We start from the raw sequence: 13,330 nt of genomic DNA on the forward strand, positions 1-13,330 counted from the left end.
AATTTTGCATGTTTATTCTGTTTGTAGGGTGGGGATGTGCTTATTGGTAAAATAATGATAAAAACTAAAAAGTGAATTACAATTAGAAAACTGTACTACAAATGCATCTTCATTCCATTTCTCATGATACCTCTTGCGTAGAAATGTAAAAATAATGTAGATCCTGTGCCGGTTCTTGGCAGTTAGGATCATTTGGATGCAACATACACCTCAAAGTGCTGCAGTGCTAAAATAAGTGGTAGAGCTTCATTCTCTGTTCTACTATAGTACAACACACCTTCCCCACAATCTTTTTTTCGTGATGGTGAAAACACGATTTTATGTGTTGAGTAATGAGTACTCATCCATACACACAGCACCTTGTGCTAATGTGGAAACCTTTCCGTTGTTTAGATGGGTTGCCTGTTTTAGCCTGTTAGCTTTGTGTGTGTTTAGGTGCCCTTTTTGTTAAATTTTGTGCGTGTTTGAGTTATCCCCTCTGGACCACCTTTTCCTGTTCTGATGTTGGTTAGCTGATTTATTGTAAACCATAGCTCACTGTAAAAATTGTATGTTTGGTTTGTGTGTGTGTGTAATGGTGTACCTCCTCCTCTCCAGCCTATTGTCACGTTTCTTAGACCCCTAGCCTTAAGAACGTGACTGCGCTCTGCTCATAATTTTGTATCAAGCATTTTTTCTCCTGCAGTGACATTTCCTTAATCCGCATCTCGGTCACTACACTGTCTGCAGAATATTGCGATTCCTCCGTCGGAGGTGGGCTTCTAGGCTATGAACTTGAACTAATGACGCTCTGCACTATCAGTCCATTTTGTACAGCTTTTAACACAGTGTTTAACTGCACTAGTTAATGGAATTCCATCAAAGTCCGCCACCCCCACTAATTGATCTTCAGTAAAGCTATCCAATAAGTCACCTGACTGACTCTTGGAAAAACCCACAAATTCTGAAGCCATAATGATCAATTTAATGTTGTGACATCTACCCAATAACCAAAATGGCCAGGGCACTAATAAAACGAAACAAACTGTGTGTTCTAATAATAAAATAACAAAACAAACTACATGCTGGGGAACCAATCAGGAGCTGCGGTCTTCTCATCAACTCGGACACTTGGCCTCTGGGAATTCCAGCCCCTAAACCTGCCTACACAAAACACTGCCTAGCACCTCGCTAGTCTAATAAACAGTGCCTGAAGGAAGGATTGACGCTTGGCATGACCCAGCAGGACACGTCTGCCTAACTGGAGTTCCGCAGGGTGTAGAAGAATGCAGAGAATAATCAGTGAAACATGAACAGTGAACAGCATTCATTGAATGAGCCCCCATTTGTTATGTCCTGGTCAGGAACATGAACAATCAGGAAAGAGGGAGATAACAAATGTTTTAATGATTTAATTTAATAAATCCAAAAAAGTACTCAAGCCTTGACACAAAGACAACAAAGCAGTCATGCCACGAAGAAATGCAGGGCAGATGACTACTGTGAACAGTACTGTGAACAAGGTGCTACTGAAGTGCCACTGAGCAAAGCACCGTCCCCACACACTGCTCCCCGGGCGCCTGTCATGGCTGCCCACTGCACACTCAGGGTGATGGGATAAATGCAGAGGACAGATTTCACTGTGTGCACCGTGTGCTGTGCTGCTGTGTATCACATGGGACAATCACTTCACTTTATCTGTCTGGCGTCCCCCCCCTTCTTTCTTCTCAGCAGACCCATGGCATCTTTAACAGACTCACTCCGAGGGGAGCACAAATCGGCGTCAGGTTTGAGAGGAGTTATGTAATTACAGGCTTCTCCTACAAAAAGGAAAACACAGAGAACACACACTCTAAAAACTGCTGTGTTAAAAACAACCCAATTTGGGTTATTTTGGTAACCCAGCGCTGGGTCAAAAAGGGACCAACCCAACACTGGGTTATTTTGACCCAACAAGTTGGGTTACACGTTTAACCCAGCATGCTGGGTTGTGATTTTTAACCCAACTGTTAGTTAAAATTGACTACGCTGCTGGGTTGAATGGAACCCAAAATGGGTCAGAAATTTAATATAGAAACTTGTGATTAAAATTACTAAAATAAAAACAATTATACAGCAATACATATTTCAATAATGGAATTTTATTCATGACAAAACATGTAAAAAATGTGTCCATATGAATTTAAGACTTTTTTTTTTTTCCATCTCCACCTCAGCATTAAGACTATTTTTATGAAAATGTATCAAACTGTAGTCACAGTGTTTCTGGAATAAAGTCAGTATTGAAGCCAAATTAACTTTGACACAATTTGACATGTAAATGTAATGAAAAAAAGTTTTCTTATCATGCATAAACTAAGATATAACAGTAACAGAAACACACAACAAAGCAGGCATTAAGAACATCTATGCAGTAAGGATCAGATTTGGTCAAAATAAAAATCAGATTTGGTCAAAATAAACTTGCAACTTTCCTAAAATGTGCCCTCTGTAAAAAAAATAATAATACAATACTAGACACATCAAGCACAAGAAGAATCAGTTACAAAATGAACAACTGCAAGCCTATTTGCTCTAATCACTGCAAAGTAATTGTTCAACAATCAGGCATGAAGAGCTGTGCTATAAGCATAATTGTGTCTTACCCTGCTAGCTCATTCTTCAGCTTCTGAACCTTTGGAGGTAGCTCACTTCTACCTTAATTTCACATTGCCTGCTGAATGAAAGTAAACGTGTTTTCAAGCACTTTGGGTGCTGCAGGTGAAGTGCGTAGGTTAAGCCAAACAAGAGGCACATTGCTTGAGGTAGGTTGGTGAGTGCTTGGCAATGCTGGGCTTGCTGAACTGTTGTCCTCATAATAGAGGATTCCCACTGGGATGTCCATGGAGTCTCCATAGACTCTACATAGTGCAAGAAACAAGACAAAAAGAGAATATTCAGGTTAACAGCAATTTGTCGACAATCAACTGTATAGAATTATCTAATATTATATATTTTATAATTCAATGTGATTTTATTTTAGGCACTGTAAACAATCTATTTTGTGTGTTTATATATAGGCGTCTTTCATGTTGTGACAGTAGGTGGTATATTACACAATTTGATATTTGAATGGTACAAATGGAGAAAGGGTTTACTCACTGAACTGTTCTTGAAGAACATCTCCAAGAATTATTGGAAGTCCTCTCAGGACAAGGCATATAACTGCTGTTGGCTCCGTGCTCTGCAAAGTGGTATAAAACACACTTGGAAATAAATCTTATATCAGTTTATTTGTCCATATAGAGAAATACCACAAGAGAACAATTTATGTATTGAACTAACCATCAATACCATTATGAGAAGAAAAGAGAAATATCAATCCACCATTGTGTTGTAGCAGGTGAGCTAATTGCTTTCCTATCCGACCTGTCTTCCTCTTAAAATTTCCATCATAATTGGACACAACCCATCAAGAACACCAAAGAACTCTTCTTTAAAATTTCTTCCAACAATCCTGTTAAACTCCAGGTAAACCTGAAAAATATTAAATATGCTCAGTTTTGATATTTATAACACAAATAAACCTCTCTGAACATGATGTATGTAAAACAAATAAGAAAAAAACATTAAAGGAAACATTCACAAACCTGGTTTTCAGTGAAAAGCACTGGCCAGCGTTGCATCATCTGGTTGATGTCAGGCTCATCCTTTACAACCTCCTCTCGTCTAAGAACAAACATGATTCCTGATGCAAGCAAGGAAAGGGCTTAGTTCCTTCTTGCATAAGTTCCATGTTTTAGGCTGTAACGTTAACAAAACTGTGCTCTTCTCGCAGATAGTACTTGCATTTCCAAAGCATTTTAAAGTGGCTTTAAACAAAACTAGTAGTGCAAAAAAAAAAAAAACTGGCATATGTTGAAAGTGGGTGTTTACTTTTTCAAACCTACATTGAAATAATTTGAATTCTACAAAACTGTATGTAGATAAGTAGAGAGCTACTCTAAAGACACATTGCTGCAAGAATCAAATGCTCACTGTTCCCTTAAGATGACCTCATAATTAAATGCATGTTTCAAACTACAACTGTTCCAGCAGTTTCTAATTTGAATAGAGAAAACCTTGTTCATCCACAAAATGGTTCTTGTTGCAGCAAACTCATAAAAAAAAAAGTCCAAACTTGAGAGAAACAGACAAATGTAGACAGAAAGGTATAATTCTAAAATACAACATTAAACCCCAAAACCCCCTTTCACATTGTATATGCAAAATAAAGCTTACCGATCTCCGTGTGAGTGAGTGCACACAAATTGGTGGCTCCAATGCAGTTGCAAGATATTAAGCATTGTTAGCATAGCAAGTGTTAGTTAGCAAGATATTAAGCAGTGAAGCTTGCAGAAAAATTTCTCCTCTGTCCTTCTACCTGCAGCTTTTGCCTCAGAATTTTTTTTCCGCCCCTCTCCTAACCCCGCGGCTTTCGCTCATAAAATCATTTTTTCGCCCTTCAGAAATTTTTTTTTTTCGCCCCTCAGAAACTAAAGACGGTGCAAAGACAATGGCGGCTTCTCTCACTGATGTCCCAGGTAGTTGACGTGACGTGCGTGCTTTCTTTCAGGTCCGCGTTCCCAACCCAGCACCGCTGGGTTACAGATCAAGACCGATTTTCAACCCAAATTGGGTTAAATCAACCCAAATTGGGTTAAATCAACCCAACAGCAGCCTCAACCCAGCATTTGGGTTGAAAAAACAACCCAGCGTTTTTTAGAGTGCAGATAACACATCACTACAGCCCACTACATGGGCTACATGTGGCCTAGTGGGTAAGAAAGTGGGCCCATAATTGGAAGGTTGCCCGAAGGTGCCAGGCTCCTGTCATGGCTGCCCACTGCTCACTAAGGTTGATGGGTTCAACGCAGAGGACACATTTTGTTGTGTGCACTGTGTGCTGTGCTGCAGTGTTTCACAGTGACATCACTTAATTTTTACTCACTTTACTCACCACGGGACGTAACATCAGTATCTTCCATTAATGCGACATCTTTCAGTTTGTGAGACATAGACATGAATGTGCACAGAAGTGATCACACAAAATTATGTTCCCCCTGATATGGCTTTTTAGAAGTATTCTAAAAAAAAAAAAAAAGTGCTTGCTGCCCGCTTTCCCATGCCACAAGCCTGGTGCTGGAACTGCATGTGGCTCAGTCCATTTTGTATGATTTAATAGTGTAAGACATTTTTCTTGAAAGAGCCATTTGTGCTTCCTTGTAACTATTATACCTAGGCAAGTAAATTGATCTTGTGTTATTTTAAACTTGAAATTAGAATATTCAGAAGCTGGTGCTCCATGAACAGGGAACAACTCACTTTTGTGCAAGTTTAATTTATATTTATAAATATTGAAATCATGGAGGGAATTGATATTTTTGGGTTTAACACAAAAGTTAGCAGGTTGTATGCATACAGGGACACTTTATGCTGAACTCCTCTCCTTCATATACCTGAAACATCCCCACAACTTTGGAGTGTGATAGCAAGTGGTTCTATAGCCAGATCAAAAAGTAATGGACTTAAGGGGCACCCTTGACAAGTTCCCTGTTGAAGATTGAAGGGTTGTGACTGTTGTGAATTAGTAAGAATAGAAGCATAAGGGCACAGATATAATAGTTTATATCTATGAAATTAATTTTGATCCAAAATTGAATTTTTCTAAGGTTTCAAATAAATATTTCCACTCCACACGATCAAATGCCTTTTCTGCATTTAAACAGAGGATAAATTTAGGAGTCTGTCTGGAGGGGGAGTATAATATATCAAATAAATGACGGATATTAAAATAGGAATAACGTTTTTTTTTTTTTATGAATCCGGTTTGATCTTCAGATATAATTGAGGGTGTAATATTTTCCAGCCTAAAACCTTAGCTAAAATTTTAACGTCCACATATAAGATGAACATTCAACTGGATCTTTACTTTTTTTGGGACAAGGGTTATGCATGCTTTGTTAAAAATGAAGGCAGTTTACCATACTTAAAGGAATCAGTCAGAACTAAACATAATTGAGATGATAGCAATGATGAAAATGCTTAAAAGAATTCAACAGTAAATCTGTCAGATCCTGGAGATTTACCAGACTGCATAGAAGAAATGGCTGCCTCTATTTCCTCCTGTGATATAGGTTCATCTAATCTTTATTGTCAGAGGAAAGCACAGGAATATTCAGAGAATTTAGAAATTCTCCATCAGAGTACTATCTTGTGGAAATTCAGATATATAGAGCTGGGAGTAGAAAGTACAGAAAGTATCATTGAATTTAGTATAGTCAGAGGTGATGTTACCATTATCTAATCGAATTTTTGTGATATGCTGTTTTGCCTGGACATGTCTCAGCTGGTTGGCTAGCATCTTACCAGCTTTATCACTATGAATATAAAATTAGCTCTTACTCCTCAAAAGCTGACGTTCAATTAAATGTGTCGAGAGGAGGTCAAATTTAGTCTAAAGCTCCACTCGTTTATTATACAACTCTGGGTTTTTAACCTTAGCATAATGATCTATTTATTTAATTTGATTGGCCAACTGAAGCCCCTCTGTATGTGCCTTTTTCTTCAGGTTAGTTGTATAAGAAATAATTTGTCCCCTAAGGTAGGCTTTTAATTTATCTCATATTGTCAGTTTTGAGATCTCAGGTGTAGTGTTTGTTTGGTAAAAGAATGTTATTTGGACTTCCATGAATTTCAAAAACTTCTTGTCTGCGAGGAGGGTTGAATTAAAACGGCAATTTCTGCTGACTGCAATACACGAGCTTGCCCCTCCATCGCGCTTCTCGGATCAGAATATCCTTTGTCTGATAGCGATGAAGGCGGATGATAACAGGTTGTGGTCTGTCCCGGACCCGGCTATTCTACAGGTGACTGCCGGAGATCGATAGAGCCCACCGGAGTCAGTATTGTTTCAGTTCCAAAAACGTCACACATCAAACCCACAAAAAAGTCTGTAGGTCGCCCATTTTAGACAGACTTCTCCAGTCCCAAGATCCGCAAGTTTTGCCGTCTGCTTTGGCTCTCCAAATCTGTAACTTTGGCCATTAGTTTAGCATTGCTATCGCTAAGGCAGGAGCAAACATTCTCTAGTTCTGCATCACGCTGGCTTAGATCCTCCGAAACCAGATCGAGAGACCCGAGCCGTTGCCCGTGTTCTTGTACTGCAGACCGAACTTCGTCATGTTTAGTTTCCATTGAACAAAAATACGTTCTGAACTCGGTCACTAGTGCATCTCTGTGCGCTCTAAAAGTGATGTGATGGCCGCCATACTTAAACCAGGTGTCGCGTCCTCCTTCTCTCCTTGCCTATTTTTAAGCCCATTTCAGCATAATTTAAAAAACAAAAGCAGAGAAAAAATAAAACGAGCAAAAGTGCAACACTTTTTGGTTATATATTAAAAGATTAAGGAGTGTAGAAAAGTTGAAAAGTACCCCTATCGACCGGAAGTCTCCAGCAAGGGTTTAAAGTAACTTATAGACAGCATGAAAAACAAACAAGATACAGAAATTATATATCAGTGTTGTCCTCAAGTGTCTTCTCAAGTTTTGAGAAGTCAAAGTAGAATACATCATTAGTCATCAGGACTCCATCACTAGGGTATTCCTAGGGTGAAAGTGTGCAGTTGATCATTAGTCATATACCAGACATAGCCTGCATAGTTTATTGCTTTGTCCCTTATAGGACAAACCAATTAGTGGAACTGAGATGGTGGCAAAAGATTTAATGGAAAAACACACTTTTATGAAGAAACTGTGTACATGATTATTACCACATTGTGAAATGTTAGGAAACACTTTGTCTGATCTCATCCTTCTTGACTGAAAGAGATATCGGGCTTAAGGAGAGGGCAGAGTTAGTACGGGCAGGTATGAGGCTAAGTTAGCTTATCATATATGCAAAAAGAATGCAAGGGACAAGGTTGTTTCATGACGAGCTGAGTTGGTAGCTCGGCACGCTACGTGTTGCAGTAAGGACACAGATTTCCTTACTGATCTTGCTCTGGTACGCTGTTGGAGTTGGAATCCTCTTACAATGAGACGCGTGGATCCATGTGACTGTCTCTGCGACCTTTACTGCAAGAGTTAAAAGGATCTGAAAGGGTCCCATCCAGCGTTGTTGGTTTCACTTTTGTTTCCAGAAGCTTTTAATTAAGATGAAGTCTCTTTGCTGGAAGCTATGGAGCTGGTTGTGTATGGGCAGCAACTACCTGAGAATGAATATCTAACAGACGCTTGTTGAGACACACAATAGGTTAACATGTAATTTTCTCACAGGGCAGTATTCAACATAGGAATCCTCCTGAGCCTGAGTCAGAAGAAGTAATAAAAGTCTAATTAAATTTCTCTGCTTGTCCGTACCAGGCAGCCATGATCTCATACATCCTTAGATATAAAACTGTCACACACAAATATTTACGAATCTGTTTTCCATTGCTCTGGATGAGAAACATTTAAGAAACACTTTGCTCTCAAATTTCCCTCACAATTTGCATGTCATATTCATGTTGGGACATCCTCTGTGATTCTCAGCACTTTATTTGAGTCATTCTGAGTTTATTAATTTTGGGCAGTTGGCCACCAAACTGAAGCAGTCTGTTTTCACAGTGTGGGGGACTGTCATAGTTGGCTTTTGATTGAGTGTTGTTTTTGGGAAGGTATTAAAAGTAAATTTTCAGGACCCCTCATTTTCAGATGGAGGTGAATTGTTGAGAAAAAACAAGTAAATGCAGCCTTGTATACATGTTTTCTAGGAATCCTTAAAATGGTTTAAAAAGTCTTCAATTTGGCTTCCTCAGACCTGCAGAAACCACATGTTTACTGGCTTTGCTGTATGCTGTATAGTAGTAATGGAAACAGTGGGGTAGGCAAAGGTGAACATATATGGGGCAGTGGTGGCCTATCGGTTAAGGAAGCAGCCCCATAAGCAGAAGGTTGCAGGTAAGGTGTCACTTAGCAAAGCACCGTCCCCACACACTGCTCCCCAGGTGCCAGTCATGGCTGCCCAAGGGTGATGGTAAAATACGGAGGATACATTTCGTTTTGTGCATCGTGTGCTGTAGTGAAATGTTTCACAAAGACAATCACTTCACTTTCATGTCATAGAATTTCAGAATTATTCGAGAGGATTAGGAAGCACAGATTTTCAGTATCATGTTTGTGTTTTTGTCCCTCCTGGATGGATTGTTCCCAGACCTACAGTACAGCTGAGGGCAGCTGACAGTGACCAGAGCCTCTTACCCAGCATCAGAGCTGCTATCCTAGGTGGCCAGCAGGAGGCGCTCATGAACACACTGGGCTCTGGTGAGGACAAGAGGACCACATTGTAAACCCTTGTGATCAATACTTAATCCATATATGTAAATATATATAGCATCAGGTATATGTAATAAACAATTGATTTAATACAGTAAAAGTATATTAACCTCTTATTTTGTTGACCCATCTTATTTCAGGCATGAATATACATGAAATAAGACTGTGTTAAATTAAAAGTGCATGGTGTTTAACCCTGTATAGTGTCTGTTTTACATACTTAACACTGGTTTATATAAACATTAGAGATTGGGGATATATTAATTAAGCTTAGGCAAAGGATTTAAACAACCTATTTCATTAGGCTCATGAGCCTCCACAGCATCTACAGCCTGTGCTGCCCTTTTTGTAGATTGCTTTTGTGTCTGTCTCCACATTCTCAACGTCTGTACTCTGGATTATCAGTGGTTGCAGTGGAAGATGATTGTTCCTGCAGAGGTCTACTGCCAAGTCTTTCCAGTGTTGATCTGAAGATAGCAATGTTGACACCAGTCTACAAAAGATCCAGGGCAATTCTCTGTACTCCAAGTTCAAGTTCAGTTTATTTATAGCGCACCATTAAGCTACAAAATAGACCGCTAAGAACAAATGTAAGTAAGCATAAAACATTTAGAACATAAAATCTGACATAAAGCAATAAAACATAACCACAGGACATAAAACAACTAAAGTATTAAAAATAACAATAAACATCACTCCTTACCCAGTTCTAATTAAAAGCTGCAGGAAAAATGTGTTTTTTTTTTTTTTTTTTTTAAACCTTGTCTTAACCTCTAGAGTGGGAGCAGAACATTCCAGGGGAAGGTTGTTCCACAGTCCCGGAGCAGTGACCCCAAAGGCTCCATGAGTCTTTAGCCTAATCCTAGGGGTGGTCAAGAGCAGCTGATCAGCTTACTGAAGTTGTCTTGCTGGACTGTAAATGTGGAGGTCACAGAGGTACTGAGGGGCTGACCTGTTAAGAGCTTTAAAAACAATTAGCAAGATCTTAAACTCGATCCTAAACTTCACTGGTGAACAATGAAGTGAGGTCAGTATTGGGGAAAAGTGGTCACGCTTTTGCTTGCCATTGAGCAGACAAGCCACTGCGTTCTGCACTAGTTGCATCTGATGGGTTAAAGACTGACCAAGTAATTACAGTAATCCAGCCATGAGATGATAAATGCATGGATTACCCACTCTGGATCTCCAGGTGGTAAATAACCTTTGACCTCGGATATAGTACTTAATTGATAAACAAGTGTCCTCAGTCACTATCAAAAGGTCACAGTAAGATTTTGAACAAAAAATATTGGGACAAGGAACCTAAAAATGCAGCAGGATCATCAGTCTTGTAATGTCCAACTTCAGTCTTGGTGTCCGTTATATTTAAAAAAATTTTTGCTCATCCAGGCTCCGATCTCATTTAAGCACTCAACAATGGGCAAGATAGAATATTTACTAATTGCTTTGTAGATCTGGACATTGCTTTTCATTGTTATGCAGATAATGTTATGTTTTCTGAAAATGACCCCAGCAGCAGTATATAAAGTAAAAATAAAATGGGGCCTAAGATAGAGCCTTGGGGAACTCCAGATGTGAGGGGAGCAGTAGCTTTCCTGCTTTTTAATAAGAGGTTCAACTATGGCAGATAGTTAAGACTATCATTAATAATGGCAGAAATTTATGGCTCGACTGGATAACTTCTCGACTGAGAAGACGTGTTGAAATTTTCATGGTATTATCTGGGTTTTCAATGGAATTAAACAGTTAGATGACTGGATGTTAGACCAGAGCAGAGATATAGTCAATTTTGCCAGACAAACATGTCCTTTTTCCATTCTGTCTCACCCAGCGGCAGACATGGAGAGAGTCATTTTGCGATGGCTCAGACAGCGTTTTAGTGCGCTTGGGTCTGAGCGCTGCTCAGTCCATAACATTTGTGCAGAGGGAACTGAAGTGATTTTAAAGCATCTCAGTAATAGAGTTTTCATTTTCAATACAAGATGTGTTTAATATACTGAACATATCACAAAAAAAGTGTTGTCTGTGGGGTTATTCTGTGTATATGGCATGTAGGAACAGAGGTTTTTACTCTAAAATTGGGAACAGAGATGGAAACAAGCACGAGTATATGGTCTGATATACAAGGGACATTGTGGACATTGATTTATAAAATCGTTCTGTAGGTCAGCAGTCATGTGGTAGTAGCCTAGTGGGTAACACACTCGCCTATGAACCAGAAGACCCAGGTTCAAATCCCACTTACTACCATTTTGTCCCTGAGCAAGACACTTAACCCTAAGTTGCTCCGGGGGGGGACTGTCCCTGTAAGTACCGATTGTAAGTCGCTCTGGATAAGGGCGTCTGATAAATGCTGTAAATGTAAACGTAAATGAATATTTTAAAAATATTGGGCCGGACGGCTTGCCACACTGAACAGCGTTTTTTACGCATTGTGAACGCGGTGTTTGTTGGGCACGACGGCTTGCCATACTGAACAGCGTTTTTTACGTGTGGTGAACGTGGCGTTTGTTGGGCAGGACGGCTTGCCATACTGAACAGCAGTTTTTACGTGTGGTGAACGTGGGGTTTGTTGGGCAGGACGGTTTGCCATACTGAACAGCGTTTTTTACGCATTGTGAACGTGGGGTTTGTTGGGCAGGATGGCTTGCCATACTGAACAGCGGTTTGTACGTGTGGTGAACGTGCCGTTTGTTGGGCAGGACGGCTTGCCATACTGAACAGCGGTTTTTACGCATTGTGAACGCGGCGTTTGTTGGGCACGATGGCTTGCCATACTGAACAGCGGTTTGTACGTGTGGTGAACGTGGCGTTTGTTGGGCAGGACGGCTTGCCATACTGAGCAGCGGTTTGTACGTGTGGTGAACATGGCGTTTGTTGGGCATTACGGCTTGCCATACTGAACAGCGGTTTGTACGTGTGGTGAACGTGGGGTTTGTTGGGCATTACGGCTTGCCATACTGAACAGCGGTTTTTACGCATTGTGAACGCGGCGTTTGTTGGGCACGACGGCTTGCCATACTGAACAGCGGTTTTTACGCATTGTGAACGCGGCGTTTGTTGGGCACGACGGCTTGCCATACTGAACAGCGGTTTGTACGCGTGGTTAACATGGGGTTTGTTGGGCATTACGGCTTGCCATACTGAACAGCGGTTTGTACGCGTGGTAAACGTGGGGTTTGTTGGGCATGACGGCTTGCCATACTGAACAGCGGTTTGTACGTGTGGTGAACGTGGGGTTTGTTGGGCAGGACGGTTTGCCATACTGAACAGCGGTTTTTACGCATTGTGAACGCGGCGTTTGTTGGGCACGATGGCTTGCCATACTGAACAGCGGTTTGTACGTGTGGTGAACGTGGCGTTTGTTGGGCAGGACGGCTTGCCATACTGAGCAGCGGTTTGTACGTGTGGTGAACATGGCGTTTGTTGGGCATTACGGCTTGCCATACTGAACAGCGGTTTGTACGTGTGGTGAACGTGGGGTTTGTTGGGCATTACGGCTTGCCATACTGAACAGCGGTTTTTACGCATTGTGAACGCGGCGTTTGTTGGGCACGACGGCTTGCCATACTGAACAGCGGTTTGTACGCGTGGTTAACATGGGGGTTTGTTGGGCATTACGGCTTGCCATACTGAACAGCGGTTTGTACGCGTGGTAAACGTGGGGTTTGTTGGGCATGACGGCTTGCCATACTGAACAGCGGTTTTTACGTGTGGTGAATGTGGCGTTTGTTGGGCATGACGGCTTGCCATACTGAACAGCGGTTTGTACGTGTGGTGAACGCGGCGTTTGTTGGGCACGACGGCTTGCCATACTGAACAGCGGTTTGTACGCGTTGTGAACGTGGGGTTTGTTGGGCACGACGGCTTGCCATACTGAACAGCGGTTTGTACGCGTTGTGAACGTGGGGTTTGTTGGGCACGACGGCTTGCCATACTGAACAGCGGTTTGTACGCGTTGTGAACGTGGGGTTTGTTGGGCACGACGGCTTGCCATACTGAACAGCGGTTTGTACGC

Source organism: Denticeps clupeoides, chromosome 18 (genome assembly GCF_900700375.1).
Source record: "Denticeps clupeoides chromosome 18, fDenClu1.1, whole genome shotgun sequence".
NCBI lineage: Eukaryota > Metazoa > Chordata > Actinopteri > Clupeiformes > Denticipitidae > Denticeps > Denticeps clupeoides.